This window comes from Myotis daubentonii, chromosome 9, assembly GCF_963259705.1.
Source record: "Myotis daubentonii chromosome 9, mMyoDau2.1, whole genome shotgun sequence".
Classification (NCBI taxonomy): Eukaryota; Metazoa; Chordata; class Mammalia; order Chiroptera; family Vespertilionidae; genus Myotis; species Myotis daubentonii.
The window spans coordinates 37,311,483-37,328,708 of NC_081848.1; the positions used below are offsets into that span (position 1 = coordinate 37,311,483).

The 17,226-nt window shown below is 45.8% G+C and overlaps 1 protein-coding gene across 1 annotated transcript in view; it reads left to right on the plus strand.

Annotated features, from left to right (window-relative positions):
• Positions 1 to 11,931: 11,931 nt before the first annotated feature.
• Positions 11,932 to 17,226, plus strand: part of TENM4 (teneurin transmembrane protein 4) — a 756,175-nt gene continuing 750,880 nt past the window's right edge. The window contains 1 exon segment of the mRNA XM_059708328.1: positions 11,932 to 12,355. The gene's annotated coding sequence lies outside the window, so the exon portion shown is untranslated.

Here is a 17,226-nt window from a genome sequence, read left to right on the forward strand (position 1 = left end):
TTGGTAGGATACACGGTTGGGAAATAGAAATAATTTCATATAAACTTACCTAAGACCACTAAGTGGTCTAAGTAGATAACAGAAGGTGAAACAGAACTGAAAGGTACAGCTTAAAGGTCATCTGGATCCTCTGCTCTCCCTTATTTTATATTTTGGCCACAGCCAGAGAGGGTAACTGAAAAGCACAAGGTCACACAGCTAAGTAGGGACAGAGGTGGGTCTCCAACCTCAGACCTCCCAGACTTATTTCAGTGCTTTTCCTTGGCCCCAAGATGTACCTGAACCTTTGAGACATCCTTCCAATATCTCCTACATCTAGCTGCAACAACTCATAGGCACAGGCAACAGTATGGTGATTGCCAGAGGGAAAGCTGGGTGAGAGGAGGTGAGGCAGAGGATACAGAACTTGGGGTGGTGAACACATAATACAATATACAGATGATGTATTATAGAATTGAACACCTGAAACCTATATAACTTTATTAATCAATGTCACCCAGTAAATTCATTTTTTTAAAAAAAGAAAAAAATGATATTATAGTAACAATCCTCTGGAGACAGATGTTATGCAGAGAGAGAACACAGACCAAAGACAGGAGCCCTGAGTTCTAGCCTTGATTCCACCATACGGGATCCCTTTTAACCCTCACTTTTCTTATCCTATGAGACAATACTGTTATCCTGTCTACTACTACATAGTGCTGCTGTGACAGTCATGGAGATAATACATGTAAAATGCTTTGTAAATTGTAAAGCACTCCACAGATGAAAGACAATATCATTATTCTACACACGTATAAGATTGGCAGACAGTTTACTATATTATAATTTATGCCATCTGGTTTATTTTTACTTTTTTTGCGAAGGTTTTCTTATAGAAAAAATAAAATGGGCTTATTATGGAAATTTGTAAACACTAAAAAGCAAAAAGAGGAAAATAAAAATTATCATTAATTTCATCGTCGAGAAATAATCACTGCTGCCCTGGCCGGTGTGGCTCAGTTGGTGAGAGTTGGTTGTTCAGTTCACTGAACAGGTATGGGTTTGCCTCCAAGTCAGGGCACGTACCTAGGTTGCAGGTTCAGTCCCTGGTTGGGGCACATATGAGAGGCAACCAATCAATGTTTTCTTTTCACATCAATGTTTTTCTCTCCCTTCCTCTCTCTAAAATCAATAAATATATCCTTGGGTGAGGATTTTAAAAAAAGAAAATTCTTTAAAAAATAAATAATCACTGCTAACTTACATATCTATATACCTAGCTACATATGTATGATTTATATCTACATATGATTTTTCCAATAAAAATATAGTATGGCTATTTTCCTAAGTTATTGAATATATTGAATATTTTTCTATAGCATTATTTATTATTTGTGTGGAAGAGGGAGAAAAAGAAGACTGAAGAAGTTAGGTAAAAACTAAATTATAAGTATTGGTAGAAACTCATAGTGAATTTTTTTTTAATACTTATCTCCTAAACCTGCCCATTAAAAAAGGCTTCAAATAATACTAACCCAGTAGCAATTGAGCCACTTCTAGTAGCAAGATTGTGGTTTCTAAATACCATTTCCCACTAAAAAGAACCAGGAGTCTCTGAAACCTGGATGATTTCAGATCTGGCTTAGGATAGGTACAAGATGAGCCTGAAGCATATTATTATTCCAAAAAAAAAAAAAAAGGCTATCAAAGACTTGGTGGCAATATGAACATATCCCCGCTGGCCAATGATTGGTCAATTTGAATATCAATGTGAATACTAACTGAAATGAGTGAAAATATATCAAATATAGTTAAGTACTTGAGCTCCAAATGACAAAAAAAAAAAAAAAAATATTGCTTACCTCTAAAGGATGCTAGGGAACCAACTTGTTCTTTGGAAACCTGATAAATAAAAGGAAAAGCAAACAAACTTTTATCCTGCATTTCCATTAAGCACATAGTTTATGAGAAGAAGTTTCTCTTTGTAGGATAATTCCAATTAAAAGAGAAGAAATGATAGAGGTAGAATATGACCAGGTTACAACCTCTAGTGAAATGATAGATCTAGTCAAAGAGTGTCAAGACTGCTAACATCACACAGACAGGTAGTAGTACAAACACCATCTAGAATGCAGTCTTGACCAAAAGCATTAACTCTGAATTGAGTCAAGCTTCTAGAAAGACTAGTTTACAGGAAACATAAGATGTAGAAGAGCATGTTAAACCAGAAGAGGGCAATCCATAAACTCAGATTATGGGAAACTCTACAGAACACACAGCCCAGCCTCTTTAACAAGTAATGTAAAAGTTGGGGGAAATAAATGAAGAAAAACCTGTAGGTGAAAAGAGACTCAAGAGATTTATCAAACAATTGAAATGCATGGAGTTTATTTGGCTCCTGATGTAAACAAGCTTCAAGAAAAAAAAGGATTTCTGAAACAATTAGGGCACTTTAATAATAACTGGACAGTTGATGGCATTAATAGATTATTGTTTTATACATTTCAGAGATTTCTACTGAAATATTTATGGACACAATAAAATAATACCTGGAATTTCCTTCATAATAATGAGGAAGGGAGTACATGGGGAGGCATATAGATAAAACAAGATTAGCCATGATTAATAATCATTCAAATGAGGTGATGGGTATAGTCTATTCACCAAATTTTATAATAATTTAAAGAATTGTCACAAAAATATTTATCATGAATCCTTTCCAAGTTCCTTAAATAATCTTCTATAACATGCTCAATTATAATAGTAGTTCGTCATACTGTGATGTACCATATTATGTTTGATCATTTACTAACAGGTTGACAATTAGATTGTTTCCAATTTGCCACTATTATGAGCACTAAGATTTCTTTACATAATTCTTTGCGTCTATCCATGATTATTTTATTTTAATCAACTCCATTAAGTGTCGACATAGATTCCTGGTTTGAAAGCTCCACACAGTGGAAAGCTATCGGTAAATATGGCTAAATTGAGAGTATAGAGAGAATAACTATTTCCTAGGGATGTCCTTTTTCTGATACTTTTTCCATTTGATAAGCAAAATGAAAAAACTCAGTATTATTATGATGTTGCATTTCTTGGAGTTACAAGTGAGTTACATATATATCATATGTTTAGCTGTGTACTTTTTAGTAAATTAGCTTACTTTATTGAGGTGCCTTTTACTTATGCATTTAAAAAACTTCATTCTATATTAAGGACTATAGGCCCAGTGCATGACATTTGTGCACTGGGGTGTGGGGGGGACCTCAGCCCGTCCTGTGCCCTCTTGCAGTCCAGGACCCCTCGGGGGATGTCCTTAGCACTGCCACGGAGACAGGAGAGGGTCCTGCCCACCAGGGGGCAGCTCCTGCATTGAGCGTCTGCCCCCTGGTGGTCAGTGTGTGTCATAGCAACCAGTCGTTCCGCTGTTCAGTTGATTAGCATTTTAGCCTTTTATTATATAGGATAATAGTACTTTTCCTGTATGTTTTAAATATTTCCCCAACATTCTATTCTTTTGATTTCATAAATACACAAAAATTTTGAAATTTTTATACATTCAAATTTTTGAAATTTTCCTTCATGATTTTTTTTTTTTCATGTTACACTTAAAACAGTCTTCTTTCTTTCCTGCAAAACCATATAAATGTCACCTTTTTTTTCTTCTGGAATTTTCATATTTTTATGTTCAGTGTGAAAAGTTTAAAGGAATTCTATAAGTGACAAGGTTCTAACTCCCCCTGCCAAAACAATTATTTCCACTTACCATAGCACTGTTAAAATGTTCGTCCTTTCCCAACCAATATGAAACTTCAACCTTCAATGGGTGGCTTTAATATATATATATATAATTGATTTTTTTAGAGAGAGAGAAAGGGAGAGGGAGAAACATCAATGTGATCGATTACCTCCCATACGCACCCTGACCTGGCACTGAACCACAACCTGGGCATGTGCCCTGACTGGAATTTGAACCAGCAACCTTTTGGTGCACAGGACGATGTTAAACCAACTGAGCCATACCAGCTAGGGCTGGGTGCCTTCTTTTTAAGAGTCAATGGACTTGATAGTGATAATATAATTTAACTTATGTATTTAACATTTCTGAGCAGCTACTATGTGCCTGATCTTACATTAGTTGCTTGAGATTTATTTAAATGATATAGTATAATCACTGTGATTCCTGTGGCTAAATTTAGATAGTGCTTCCATATAATAAAATAGTTTGCAACCATAAAAAACAATAAGGAGATACTATTTACAAAGTATATTGTTAAGTGAAAAAAGTAGTATGCAGAACAGAACAGTATGTGCTTACTTGGGAGTGAATATTAATCTTACTCATGTTGTCCCACAGACAGATAAGACTTATAAATATTGTATTACACTCTGATTTGGGAATAATAAAATAACTTATTTTATAGGGCTGTTATAGGGATTAAATATTTGAATATGATGCAGATGTTGGTTCACTCCATGTTGTCCCAAAGGATCCTTGAAACTGTCCTCATATTTTAAAATTATTTTTTTTTTCTTTTTGCTGATCTGATTGGGTGTGTTCTGCTACTTTGTCTTCCAAATTGCTGATTTGATTCTCAGCTTCATCCAACCTACTGTTTATTTCTTCAAGTGTATTTTTCATTTCAGATATTATATTCTTCACTTCTAACTGGTTCTATTTTTATGGTTTCTCTATTCTTTATTATGTTGTAGTTCTCAACACTTAATATTGAGCATCCTTATAGCCATTCATTTGAACTCCATCTCTGCTAAATTGCTTGATTCCACTTCACTTAGCTGTTTTAAGGAGATTTCTCCTGTTCTTTCATTTAAGGTGTGTTTCTTTGTCTCCTCATTTTGGCTGCCTCTTTGTGTTTGTTTCTATGTATTAGGTAGATCTTCTATGAATTACAGTCTTGGTACGGTGGCCTTACTAGTAGGTATCCTGTGGGCCCCGTGGTGCAGTCTCCTTGATCACCTGAGCTGGGTGTTCCAGGAATTCCCTTGTGTGGGTTATGGTGGCACGTCTCCTGTAATTGAGTCTTCGTTCCTATCAGCCCCTTTGTGTATGGGGTAGAACCTCAGGCTCACTGACTGTGAGAATCAACCCCAACTACAGTGTATGAACTGCTTTGCACATGCTGACCACACAGAGTGAAATTTGCTCAGCAGGATCTGGTGCCTGCTGAGATCTAACCCCAGACTCTCCTCAGGTGACTGTCTGCTTCATGCTCTCTTTGCTGGAGCTCAAGGTGAGTTACTGCAAAGGAGATTTTTGTGTGTTGGCCCTTTAAGAGGTCATCTTTTTCATCTCATGACACATAAAGTAATTACTAAAATTCTGGAACACACCAAAAAAATATATCTTTGCCACTCTGACAAAAAAAAAAATATAGGTACACTTTTATTTCATTCATACCAGATGGCTATTGTGTTGGCTGTTGTCATTTAAATTTTTTTTTTTTAACTGATTGATTTCAGTGACGGAGGAGGAGGGAGAGAGAGAGAAAAAACACATTTATTTGCTATTCCGCTTATTTACACAATAATTGGTTGAATCTTGTCTGTGCCCTGCCAGAGGATTGAACCTGCAACCTTGGGGTATCAGGACAACACTCTAACCAACTGAGCTACCCTGCCAAGGCCAACTGTTGTCAACTTTTTATTTGATAATCTAAGGAAAAATAGGTCGGTGCCCAACTAAATAGTCAGATATTGCATGCTTCAAAAATTCTTAGGGCACACCAGTGTGGCTGCCTCAGCACAATGGTTGAAAATTGCTCCTCTAACAGACTCTTGTCTCTCTCTGATGGAGAGAATCCCTGCTGATTTTCACAGCCAGGTGTTATGTAGGCACCTGTTTCTGGCTCTGGTACTCTGGGCTGGGGAGCCTGGCTTGTATCTCTGCAGCTGAGATATCTCTCCAGACTCTCCTCACCCACCCATAGGAGCAGGGCCAGCTCTTTTCACATCTCCACCCTTCCTACCAATCTCAGTGTGGCTTCTTTGTTAATCCTTGGTTATAAGACTTCTCTTCAGCTAGTCTTCAGTTGGTTATTCAGGATGAATGTTGTATAATTTAGTTGTAATTCCAGTTTGGTCCTATGAGAAGGTGAGTGTAGCTTCCATTTAATCCACCTCCATCTTGGATCCTCTCAATTCTGATTCTTTTGAGCCAGAACTACACAAGCCTCAGTTTACTCACCCCTGTCCCAAGTTATCCTGAGGATTTGATGAGATGACATGTCATGAAAGCTGCAGAGCCACACAAAGTGTTTACAAGTATGTCTTCTGTTTTTTCTTTAGTTCTAGCCCCTCTGGGTGCCTGTTCCTCCCACGCAAACTGGAAATAACAGGATCCTAGCCAAGGAGGGTAAAAGTCTTGGATGAATCAGCAGGTGTGTGTGTGTGTGCCCGCGTGTTGGGGGAGGGGGGCTTTGAAAAGGTGACAAGATGAAAGTGCCATGCTTGTGTAAGGTGTTATTATTATTAGGTTGGGAACCTACCCACATATGAAACATCTCTGTGAGATGAAAACTCACAGATGCTGAGGGAACCTTACCAGATAACACTTACAGCAACCTTTCCAAGAAATGAGAACATCCCCTGGCTGGGAAATCCCCCCCTCCTGCACATACACACAATTGTGAACCTTTTTTTTTTTTTTTAAAGTTAGGTGACTTCTTTTATTTTTTTATATTTTTATTGATTTCAGAGAGGAAGGGAGAGGGAGAGAGAGAGAAATATCAATGAGGAGAGAGAGTTACTGATAGGCTGCCTCCTGCATGCCCCCTACTGGGGATCAAGCCTGCAACCTAGGTATGTGCCCTTGATGGGAATCGAATCTGGGACCCTTCAGTCCGCAGGCTAACGCTCTATCCACTGAGCCAAACCAGCTAGGCCACAGTTGTGAACTTTTTTGATAGCACTTCTCAGTGGGCATCCAAATCCTATGGAACCAGCTTGTGTATTTGGTGTCATATCAAACAACAGGCACAATGCATTTTCCCTTGTCCCAACATATGTCCTTGCCTGAAATACCAGCTTTCTGAAACAATTTTATAGTAACTGTTGGACTCAAGTGCTTTTTGCAAATAAATACATTTCCTAATTAAAATTTGCCCTTTAAAGACTCACATTTTCTTAGCCCCACTATAGGTTTTCTTTTTCCTGTAACATATCACAGAATCAATAAGGGCAATGCAAACATCTTTAATATATACAGTTTCAACAGCTCAATGTCTGCCTGTGTAAGAACACCTTCTCCCCCTCCTCAGCCCAGCTGACAATTCCCTGACTTTTTAAATGCCTTCTTATTCCACTCTCAAAGATAAAGCTTACAAGGTGGTTAGTTTTCAAGGGATGGGAGGTGGGTAGGAAGAGTGGATTGAAAAGGGATAAAGTGGAAGAGGGGGTATCACAGATATTTTTTTAATGACAGCTTTTTATTTTTATTATGAACGTAATGAATGTTCATTGTGGAAAAGAGTCTGAAGAAAACATGAAGAATATATGTAGTCCTCATAGTTCTATCATCCAGAGGATGATAATTGTTGATATTTGGCATTTTTTTTCAGAGTTTTCTCCATACGGATTTTAATTTAGTTAACAAATTTGAAGTTTGCTTTCTAAAATTTTATGTGATAACACAGATGTTTTTCCATGGACTGAAAAACACTGCAAAAGGAAAATAATAATAAAGAAAAACTTTAGAATGGCTGCATAATGTTCCAGCAAGCCTGCGCTAATTTACTTACCCTACTTGACCCTTTAGATCAGTGGTTCTCAACCTTGGCTGCACATTAGAATCACCTGGGACTCTTTTTAAAATCCTGATTTCTGGGCCTCATCCTCCGGAAATTCTGTTTCTTTGTTATGGGGTGGGGCCACAACATTAGTAACAAAGAAACAGAATTTCCGGAGGATGAGGCCCAGAAATCAGGATTTTAAAAAGAGTCCCAGGTGATTCTAATGTGCAGCCAAGGTTGAGAACCACTGCTTTAGGCTGTTTCAATTTTTTCCCATTATTACAAATAATGTGCTGCTGCCATACCCAATCTACTGTGTATTTTTCTGGGTAATTAATATGTGGGGCTGGCTGGTTGGAGGGTCTTAGGCTGAATTTTACAGTAGTGTTTCCTATGGCACAGAGCAGCCATACAGGACATTCTCAAGCTAGCTATAGAGTTAGGTTACAATAAAATAACACCTGATCTTACTTTTCCCTCTAACCCAGTGGTTCTCAATCTTGGCTGCACATTAGAATCACCTGGGACTCTGCTTAAAATCCTGATTTCTGGGCTTCATCCTCTGGAAATTCTGTTTCTTTGTTATGGGGTGGGGCCACAACATTAGTAACAAAGAAACAGAATTTCCGGAGGATGAGGCCCAGAAATCAGGATTTTAAAAAGAGTCCCAGGTGATTCTAATGTGCAGCCAAGGTTGAGAACCACTGGTCTAACCCCTCCACTTCCTCCTGAATTCTCTTGACATTGAAGCAAATAGTGCCGCCCTCCACCTAAATATCCAAGCTTAAGAACTAGGAGTTGCGTTAAACTTCCCTTGCCTACCCGCATCCAACCAATCACCAAAATCTGTTCATTTTATATCCTGGATCTCTTTTAAGTCTTTCCTCCCCTCTCCATCCTCATTGCAATTGCCTGAGTTTACTCTAGTGACCTAACTGATCATCCCTGTTCTTCCAAAGCCATGGTCTTTAATCCATCCCTCCACACTGTTGCCAGATTGTTCTTCTCAAATACACTTAAGATCACATGCCTCCTTTACTTAAAAGCCTTTCATATCTCTGCTCCCCACCCACACCCAGTACTTGAGCTTTCAGAATATTTGAGATCTTTAGCTTCCTTTAGGCTCCTTCGAGATCTAATTCTACCTACTGCTCTAGGCGTCACCCAGGCACTTCTTTCACATGCCATAATGAGTGCCTCATGCTTTGTCCATGTCCTTATACTATTACATCTGCTTAAAAAGCAACTCCCCCTCCCTTCACGGTCCAGCTAACTTCCTTGCCTTCAAAACGCAGCTTGAATTCCACCTCCTAAAGGAAGTCTTCCCCTCAAGGATTTGACTGGGCAGCCTTCTGAGTTCACACTGCCAATTCCTTAGGTAGAAATCCACCACACTGTGCCTCTCCTTAAAAGTGGGCATTGGACTTGGTTCATCTTTTTTAACCTCCAAACACTTCCGTTGTATATTTCCTAAAAACAAGAATAGTCCCCTATATAACTGCAATAACTATCAGGATCAGGAAATTAACATTGATACATACTGTTATCTAACCTATAGACTTATTTTACCAACAATACCATTAATGAGCCAGTCCAGGACCACATGTTGCATTTATTGCCTTGACAAATAAGGCATTCCTTTAATCTGGAATTGTTCCGGAGTCTTCTTTTTTCATGACTTTGGGATTTTTGATGAATCCTTGACAGTCACTTCATCGAATGGTTCTCATTATGTGTTTGTCTGGTGTTTCTTCATCAGACAAACACATATCCCAGACATTAGATTCGAGCTATTTATTTTTGGCAGGAATACCACAGAAGTAGTGTTATGTCCTTCTCAGTGTTTCATATCAGAAGGCACATGATGTCTATTTGTCATATCCCCAGGGATGCTGACTTTTAATTACTTCATGAAGGTAGAGTTGGCCAGGTTTTTTAATAGTAAAGTTACCATTTTCCCCATGGAATTCCAAAGATACTTTATATCTTATTTCCCATTTACTTTCACCTACTACGTTTAGCGTTTAGGCCTCCGTGTCCTCGTGGGTCAAATGAGGTGCAAAGAATGAGCAGTGCATTCCAGAATTTTCCCTCTCAAGGATCCCGTTATTATCTCCCCTTCCATGAACTTCATATTTTAAGTGATTTTGTCCACCAAACATATGGTCTTTCTCAAGGAGTTATGGGACTCACTTTCCTATTACACATTCATCAGACATGTCTGCTGCATTGTATGCTCACAAAGGCAGGGCATGCTGGCCTCACCAGTGGATGCCCAGAGCCAATCACAGCACCAACCACAGAATAGGTGGTCAATAGATATTTGTTGAAGGACTGAAACCGCCTGCCAATCACAGCTATGCCCAGCATTTGATGTCTGCAGTGAGGACACACAATTGATAAATGGTATCCAAAGACTTGACATTTTAGTGAGTCTCAGAGGCTTTGTCACTGGTCAGTGTTCAGTTATAAATATTTTAAAAAGAGATTTGACAGAGTGCAGGAAACCTCCTACCTATCCCTACCCCATCCCTGCCTTTCTGGTAGCCTCAGATAGATGTTGAAGGGGGTATTCTAGCACCTCAAGGTTATAATTTCTGTGTCGCCTCTGTAATCAACAGATGACAAATGGCTAGCCTCCTGACCACACAATAGAATTTAAAAAATATATATCCCAATCTTGCTTCACATGTACAGGTATATGGAATTAGCATTGTCACATTTTCTCCCTCATTTCCTTAAACACTTTAGATCAGTGGTTCTCAACCTTGGCTGCACATTAGAATCACCTGGGAATCTTTTAAAAATCCTGATTTCTGGGCCTCATCCTCTGGAAATTCTGTTTCTTTGTTATGGGGTGGGGCCACAACATTAGTAAAAAAGAAACAGAATTTCCGGAGGATGAGGCCCAGAAATCAGGATTTTTAAAAGATTCCCAGGTGATTCTAATGTGCAGCCAAAGTTGAGAACCACTGCTTTAGATCATGGGGATGTCATGTAGCAGAAGATCATGAAGGGAGTTTAACCAAGGGGTGGCAGGAAAGGAAATGAACATTAGTTGAGCATCTCTTATATGCCCAGTACTTTCGTTCCTGTGTTTTCTCTGTTAATCCTTACTATAACTGGTGAGGTAGGTATCATTACCTGCCTTACAGAGGAGAATACTGAGGCTGGGTGAGGAGTAATGGCTTGCCCTAAGTCGTACAAAGGGCGTGCAGCTGGGTGTGGGGGGAGGGGAGGGGAAGGGAGGAGGGGAGGCAGGGAATTTCTCCAGTCTCTTTCTGAAGCCCTTGCAAGTAGCCACTGCTTGAAGCTGCCTCCCTCATCATAGAAAAACGTCCTTTTCATGGAAATGTGCTGGCGATCACGCTCCAGATATGCGCAGGACAAACATCTCTTGGACTACGCGCACTGCAGTTATTTTTTAAACGATTGCTATCAGGATTCGGTAGCTGTTACTGTGGTTTGGGGGAAGTTGTCCGAGGAAGGAGAGCCTTTCTTTTGGCGTCTTGCATGCCTGAGGAAGGAGCTCAAGTTCTCAGCTCTTAATTACCTCTGGCTGTGCTGCTGCAGCAATGTGAGAGAGACCATCCTTGTCGGGGGGTGTGAAATAACATCGAGGGGAAGGCGGGGAGGGAGGCCTCTGGGACCCTAGAGAGACCCCAGGGGACAGATAAAGGAGGGAGGAGAGGAGACCAGACAGCACTGCAGGGAAATAGGGGAGAAAGCCAAAGCGGGAGGAAAGAGAACAAAAGGCAAGAGGAGAGGAAGCAGAGGGAAGTCGGGACAAGGAAGGAGAAAGTTTTAGAAAGGGGTCCCGAAAAAGCAAGGGCGGTAAGAGGAGGCCGAGTAAAATGAGCTGAGAGAATTCAGAGAATTGGAGAAAGAAAAGAAAAGGAGAGAAGATGAAGAAAAAAGCGAAGAGGAAGGAGGGCAGGGGACAGAGGAAGACATTGGGGAGAACAGAGACTCGGGTGAGCTGAAAGGCTGGTGCGTGGCCCGGGAAGAAGCGCATCACCTGCGTGGCGCCCCCCCGCGCCATGGTGCGGCCCTGCTCCCAGCACCTCTCCCAGCCGCGTAGGATTGGCTCCTGCCTCCCATTCATGTAACCTGTGTGTGCGTGTGTGAGTGTGTGTGTGTCTCTCTCGCTCGCCCTCTCTGTGTGTAAGAGAGCGAGGGTGGGGGACGGAGGGAGGCAGCAGGCGAACAGGCAGGGAGGGGAAGAAGAGGAGGGAAGCTATTAAACACACACACACACACACACACACACACACACACACACGCTCGCGCACACACACCCGCCCAACCCCCCAGAAGCCTCGGGATTGCAGCTGTTTCATGTGGGGCAGCAGTGCTGGCAGGGACGCCGGCCGGGAGCGGCCGGGAGCGGGAGCCCGGCGTGCGCGCGCGGCTGGAGGCTCACTGGGGCTCCGCGCCCCGCGGGAGCTATTGTTGGTCTCGTTGGAGCTGAGCGCAGAGCCGGGACCGGATCCTTCCTGGGCGCCCACTTCGGGCTCTTGGAGCCGAGGACCCGCGCCGCCGAGAGCGAGAGGAGCCGCCGGCGCTGTGCCTCGCCTCCCTCCTCCCTGCTTCCCCAGCGGCGGCGGCAGTCTGCAGCCACGGTAAGGCGGCGCGATCCGCTCCACGGAAAAGCGCCTTGGGGACCGCGGCGGCGCCTCGCCGGCACTCCAGCTTCTCTGCGCGCACTGCTGTGGCTGGGTCGGGGCAGTTCGCGCGGACGCCAGGGGCTTCGGGGGACTCTTGCCTGCTCCCCTGGCCCGCACCGGGGGAGGAAGGGAGGGCGGCTGGGGCGCTATCCAGTCTGGAGCCCCAAGCCTCCGACGCTGCAGCCTGGAGCCCGCTGCGGACTGGAGCCTGGGAGCGAGGGTGAGGGAGAGGCAGGGTGGTGGGCGCGGACTCGGGACGGCGGGTGGAAGGGAGGCGGCGCGCCCCGGGTTCGTCTGCCTCGCCGGAGCCCCTTTCTGCCCGGGTCCCAGCGACCGCAGCCCCTCTGCAGAACCGCCCGCCCCAGGGCCCCAGCGGGCGCTGGAGGAGCCCGCGAGGCGGCGCCGGGCTCAGGCGGCTGCAGCCTGCCCTGCGGGGCGAGCGCCGGCAGCAATGGCCCCACGCGTGCGGCGCTTGGAGCGGAGAGTCCGGAGACGAGACCCCCAGCCCCTTGCCCTCTGCAGCGGGCGCGGTGCTCGCCCCTCCCCGCCCGCCGCCTTGCAGCAGCGTTACGTTCCCCTCGGATCGAGTTGAGGCTGCAGCCGCGGGGCGGACACTCGGAGCACTCCGTGTGCGTGTGTGTGTGTGACCGCTAGTACCCAGGGCTCCGGGAAATGTGCTCTGGTTGAAATGTGATCACCGAGCTCCCTAGTCATTTTCTTCAAGACTTAAAAATGCAGCCTTTATATTGGAGGTGGTATCGCGGCGTGTGTGTGTGTGTGTGTGTGTGTGTGTGTGTGTGTGTACATGCAACCAGGGGAATACACAGCCAACTAGTAGGGGCCGGGGAGGTTCAACTGGTGAGTCCTCCTTGGCGGGGCGGTAGGGTGGGCTTCGCTGGCGGCTGCCCAGTTCTCTGCTCTGCCCCCGCCTAAGCTAGGTTGGAAAGTACTGGAAATGTAACTGCGTGGTCTCTAACTTTGGGAATCGGCTCCCCTTTCAGGCGATTTGTGCACCCTGGCCCATGTGGACGAGGGTATTATTAGTTACTTGGGTACCGGCCCCTCTTCAGAACCACGCCAATCACCCCTCTGGTCGCTAACAACCCCCCCCCCCTCCCACCCCCCAGCCCTGGAGAGAAGGTTTGTAGATATGCAGTTATCACTGAGCCGTCAATGCAGCGAAAGGGGCGAAGAGAAGCAGCCTGGGTTTTGCCGGATCCTGCCTACACTCTCGGTGTTTGAGGAGCCCATGAGATCGCCCTCCCTGCCGCTTTGTGGAAGGCCGCGGCAGGGCACGCTCGGGATCTGAGCGCCGGGTCAGGGCTGCCCATGTGCTTAGCTGTGCGGCGGCGCACGCAGGGAGCTCTGCCGACCTGCATCGCGGGCAGTTACATAAACTGCCTCAGTGATTACCCAGCAGCGTGATGCCAGCCAAAGACAAGCCTGAAAGTTTGCCTGCTCAGGGAATGTAAGTACCCAGCAGGAGGGCGCCTGGCACCAGGCGGCGCCCACTTCTGCCAGGGGCGGTGAGCGCTGATGCCACTGTCCCCAAAGAACCGTTTATCCAGGCAGGTAGGGCATCCGGGATGGATCGGGTCAGAACTCAGGGTCCATGGAGTCCGCCGAGTCCGCGGGTGCATTGGGAGGGAGCCCTTCCCGGGAATGCTGTTTTAGGAAACTGACTCTGTGTCCTGGGGAACCTCAAAGCCCCTCCTCTCGGCCTCTCGGAGCGCACCTCCCCATCTTTCACACCTCGCGCCCTTTCGGTGTTTGAAACCTGCCCCGGATGCCCGGTCCCCCTTGGAGATGCCAAGCATCGCAGCCACCCGGGCCTGCTCCGGCGGGGGGTTCAGAGGGAACGTGCTGGCCTCTGCCAGGGTCAGCCACCATTGTGTACTGAGCCTGCTTTACGGAGCCAGCCCTGCGCTGACGGGGAGGGGATGGGCATGGGTGCGGAGTATGGCTTCCTTCGGGCTCCTCTCTCCTCCGCGGAGGCAGTTTGCTTCTGTTGCGTGTATCCTCCCTGTCTCGCTACTTCCCTTCGCCGCCGCAGCCTGGAGTACGCAGATGGTCGTTGATTGAGAAACCACAGCACTAGGGTGTTTTTAAATCTTGTTTTTCGCCTGTAGAGGGATAAGCCACCCTCGACCTGCAGGAGCAGCGCACAACACTGAATGAAGTCTGGGCACAGAGGCCCTGAACTCTCCCCGGCAGTCCAGGGGTGGTGTCGCGCTGGGTGGGGGGTGTTTTGCTACCCACATTCCAGTGCCCAGAAGCCCCGCACCCCCCCCCCTCCCTGAAATCCTGGGTCTGTCTCAGCGTGTCCGCGCTGTAAAAGAAATCCTCCCTCTCGCAGACCTGGGGTCCTTCGGACTTCCTGCCGCTGCCATGATCGTTAACAACGCGATTGCAAAGCTCCTGCTCGGCTGGAAGAGCTCAGGTGTCGGCTGGCCGCGCCCCGACCTTGGGGAAGGCGCCTTTAACCCGCCGCCAGAAGGGCGCTCGGGAGGCACTGGGTTTGCCCCTGGGCCGGGCAGCAATGGGGTCCCGGCTGGACTGCCGCGGGGAGGAGACCGGGCTCCGTGGCAACCTGTTTCCCCGCGCGCAGGGGCGGTGCATTCCCGCTTCCCCTCCTCCGCACACTCCCAGCGCTGCCCTCCTCCCCTCAGGCCTCCGGCTGCTTCCCCGAAATCTCGGGTTAGCTTCGTCAGCAGAGGCTCCCTGGCCCTCTCAGCCGCCTGCTGCAGGGCGCCTCTGGCTTGGGGCTCCTAGGTGGGCAGAGCCGCAGTTCTGGGGGAGCTGGGCCGCCGGGTGGGCGGGGCTTGGGGGGGAAACCAGAGCCCAGACCGCCTGGTGAAGCCAAGTTCCAGCCCTGAGCGCTCTGCGGTGCCCGTCCAGGCTGCTCCTCCCTCCCTTCTCCCGGCCTGGCCATGGCTCTGGGGGTCCCGGCGCGCTGCGGGCGTTCTACCGCTCAGCTTTGCCTGGGAGCTCTCCTTGCCAAAGTTAGGAGGAATGTTTTCACAGGTGGTGGCGGTGGAAGCGTGTGTGTTTGTGTGTGCTTGTATGCATGTGTGTGTGTGTCCTGGGGATCGAGGGGTGTGGAGAGGCCAGACTTGCTCAAAGAGGTTTTCCCCTCTTTGTAGGCGTTATAAGGGGATGGTGAGAAGAACCAGTTTTTCTGGTGAGGGTGACGACCAGAAGTCCTTTCATGTAGTGGAATTGGACCCTGGGAGCTGATTTCCTGGGTGAATGAGTGTTTCCCCTTGGTGGTGCCTTGCCTGCAATAGTCCCCGGAAATGTTTGGGGAATGGACATCCCCTTGTTCTCAGGAACAAGGAAACGGTTGTTCTTATAGTTTTAGGGAGCTAACTCTGAGAAGGCTTTATTCCCAGCACGTGTCTTTAAGTGTGTGGGGACAGGGGACTGGTTAACCCGTGACTTAGCCATCTTCTCCAGAGCTGGGTGGGGATTTTGTCAGGAATGGAGAGGTTCTGTTTTCAGGAGAGATATCTCCGATTCATCTGCCAGCACCCTATTCTCATCAAGGCCTCTCTTTGGGGGTGGAGGTAGAATGGGGCAGGGAGCCAATAAACCACCTGTGGACTGTGAGGGAAGAAGGGCCAGCCTTGCTCAGTGCTCAGCCTGAAGAAGAACCATCAGAGAACAGATAGATCCACAGCCAATGAGATAATTTGGAATATGAGGCAGCGAGCTCCCGGTGAAGCAGGTGTTGTAGTGGAACATTGGGCAAGCAGCAGTGGGCGAGTCGAATTCCAAGCGCTCTCCTCCAGCATATCTGACCCAATGAGGTATAATCACCTCACCTCTGCAGTTTTGTTGAAGCAACTTGATGGGATATGACTTCAACCCCTTAACTTACTGGGTGGGCATTATGGTTGTATGGAACGTCAGTTCTCTCATGTGTAACACAGAAAGGTACTGTCTAGTTTACAACTGTGTAAGAATTAATGTGCATAAACCTCTGACACATTGTAGGCCATTTACAGATGATCATTCCCATCCACCTCCTCTATCCCTTTCCAACATTGTGCTTTTGTTGGGTGAGGGTTGAGCAGAAGAATCAACAGTCCCCTTCCCGCCCCAACCAGCAACATTGCACCCATAGTCTATTTAAAACCAGCTCAAATGCTTGAAACAAAAATATCTTCTCTTTTCTTAGAAAAGCCATTTCCAGTTTTGTTAGAATTTCTCCCTTGTTGAGTTATTTTTTTTTTTTCCTGACAAAATTACATTCTTTGTGCAGATTGGCATGTTACATAACCTGGTATTTCCAGATCAAAAGTTACACATATGGGCGAGAAGGTGGTTAGTAATTTAAGATAAAGATTGTTGGGCATCACAAGCAAGGGACTCAGGATGACCACTCATGCTCTACAATGATCATAGAGATTGAAGGAAAATGAAGTTGAGAAAGCACATGGTGCAAGTCCTCACCTGGGTCCTGTCCAGTTCTAATGACTAGTTACTGTATTTGGACTCAAGCCTTCTGATGTTCTGGTCCCAGTACATTCCCCCACATCCATGAATCTAAACAGTGAAGCAAACAAATGAACAACAGAATTTAAATCACCTCCTTGAAGATTTGATTCCAAGAACCTAGAAGGTTAAATCAATTCCAGATCTAATGTTTACCCGCCTTCTTACCTGGTTTAGAAGCCTGGTTTATAGTAATTGATAGCTGAATCCATCTTTGCTATGGGCCACTTTGAAAGTAACATATGCCCCAGTTTCGAGGGAGCCAAGCACACATGGACCTCTGAAGTTTCAGTTTTCCATAAGGAAAGTTTCTAAAGAAACAGTATAGA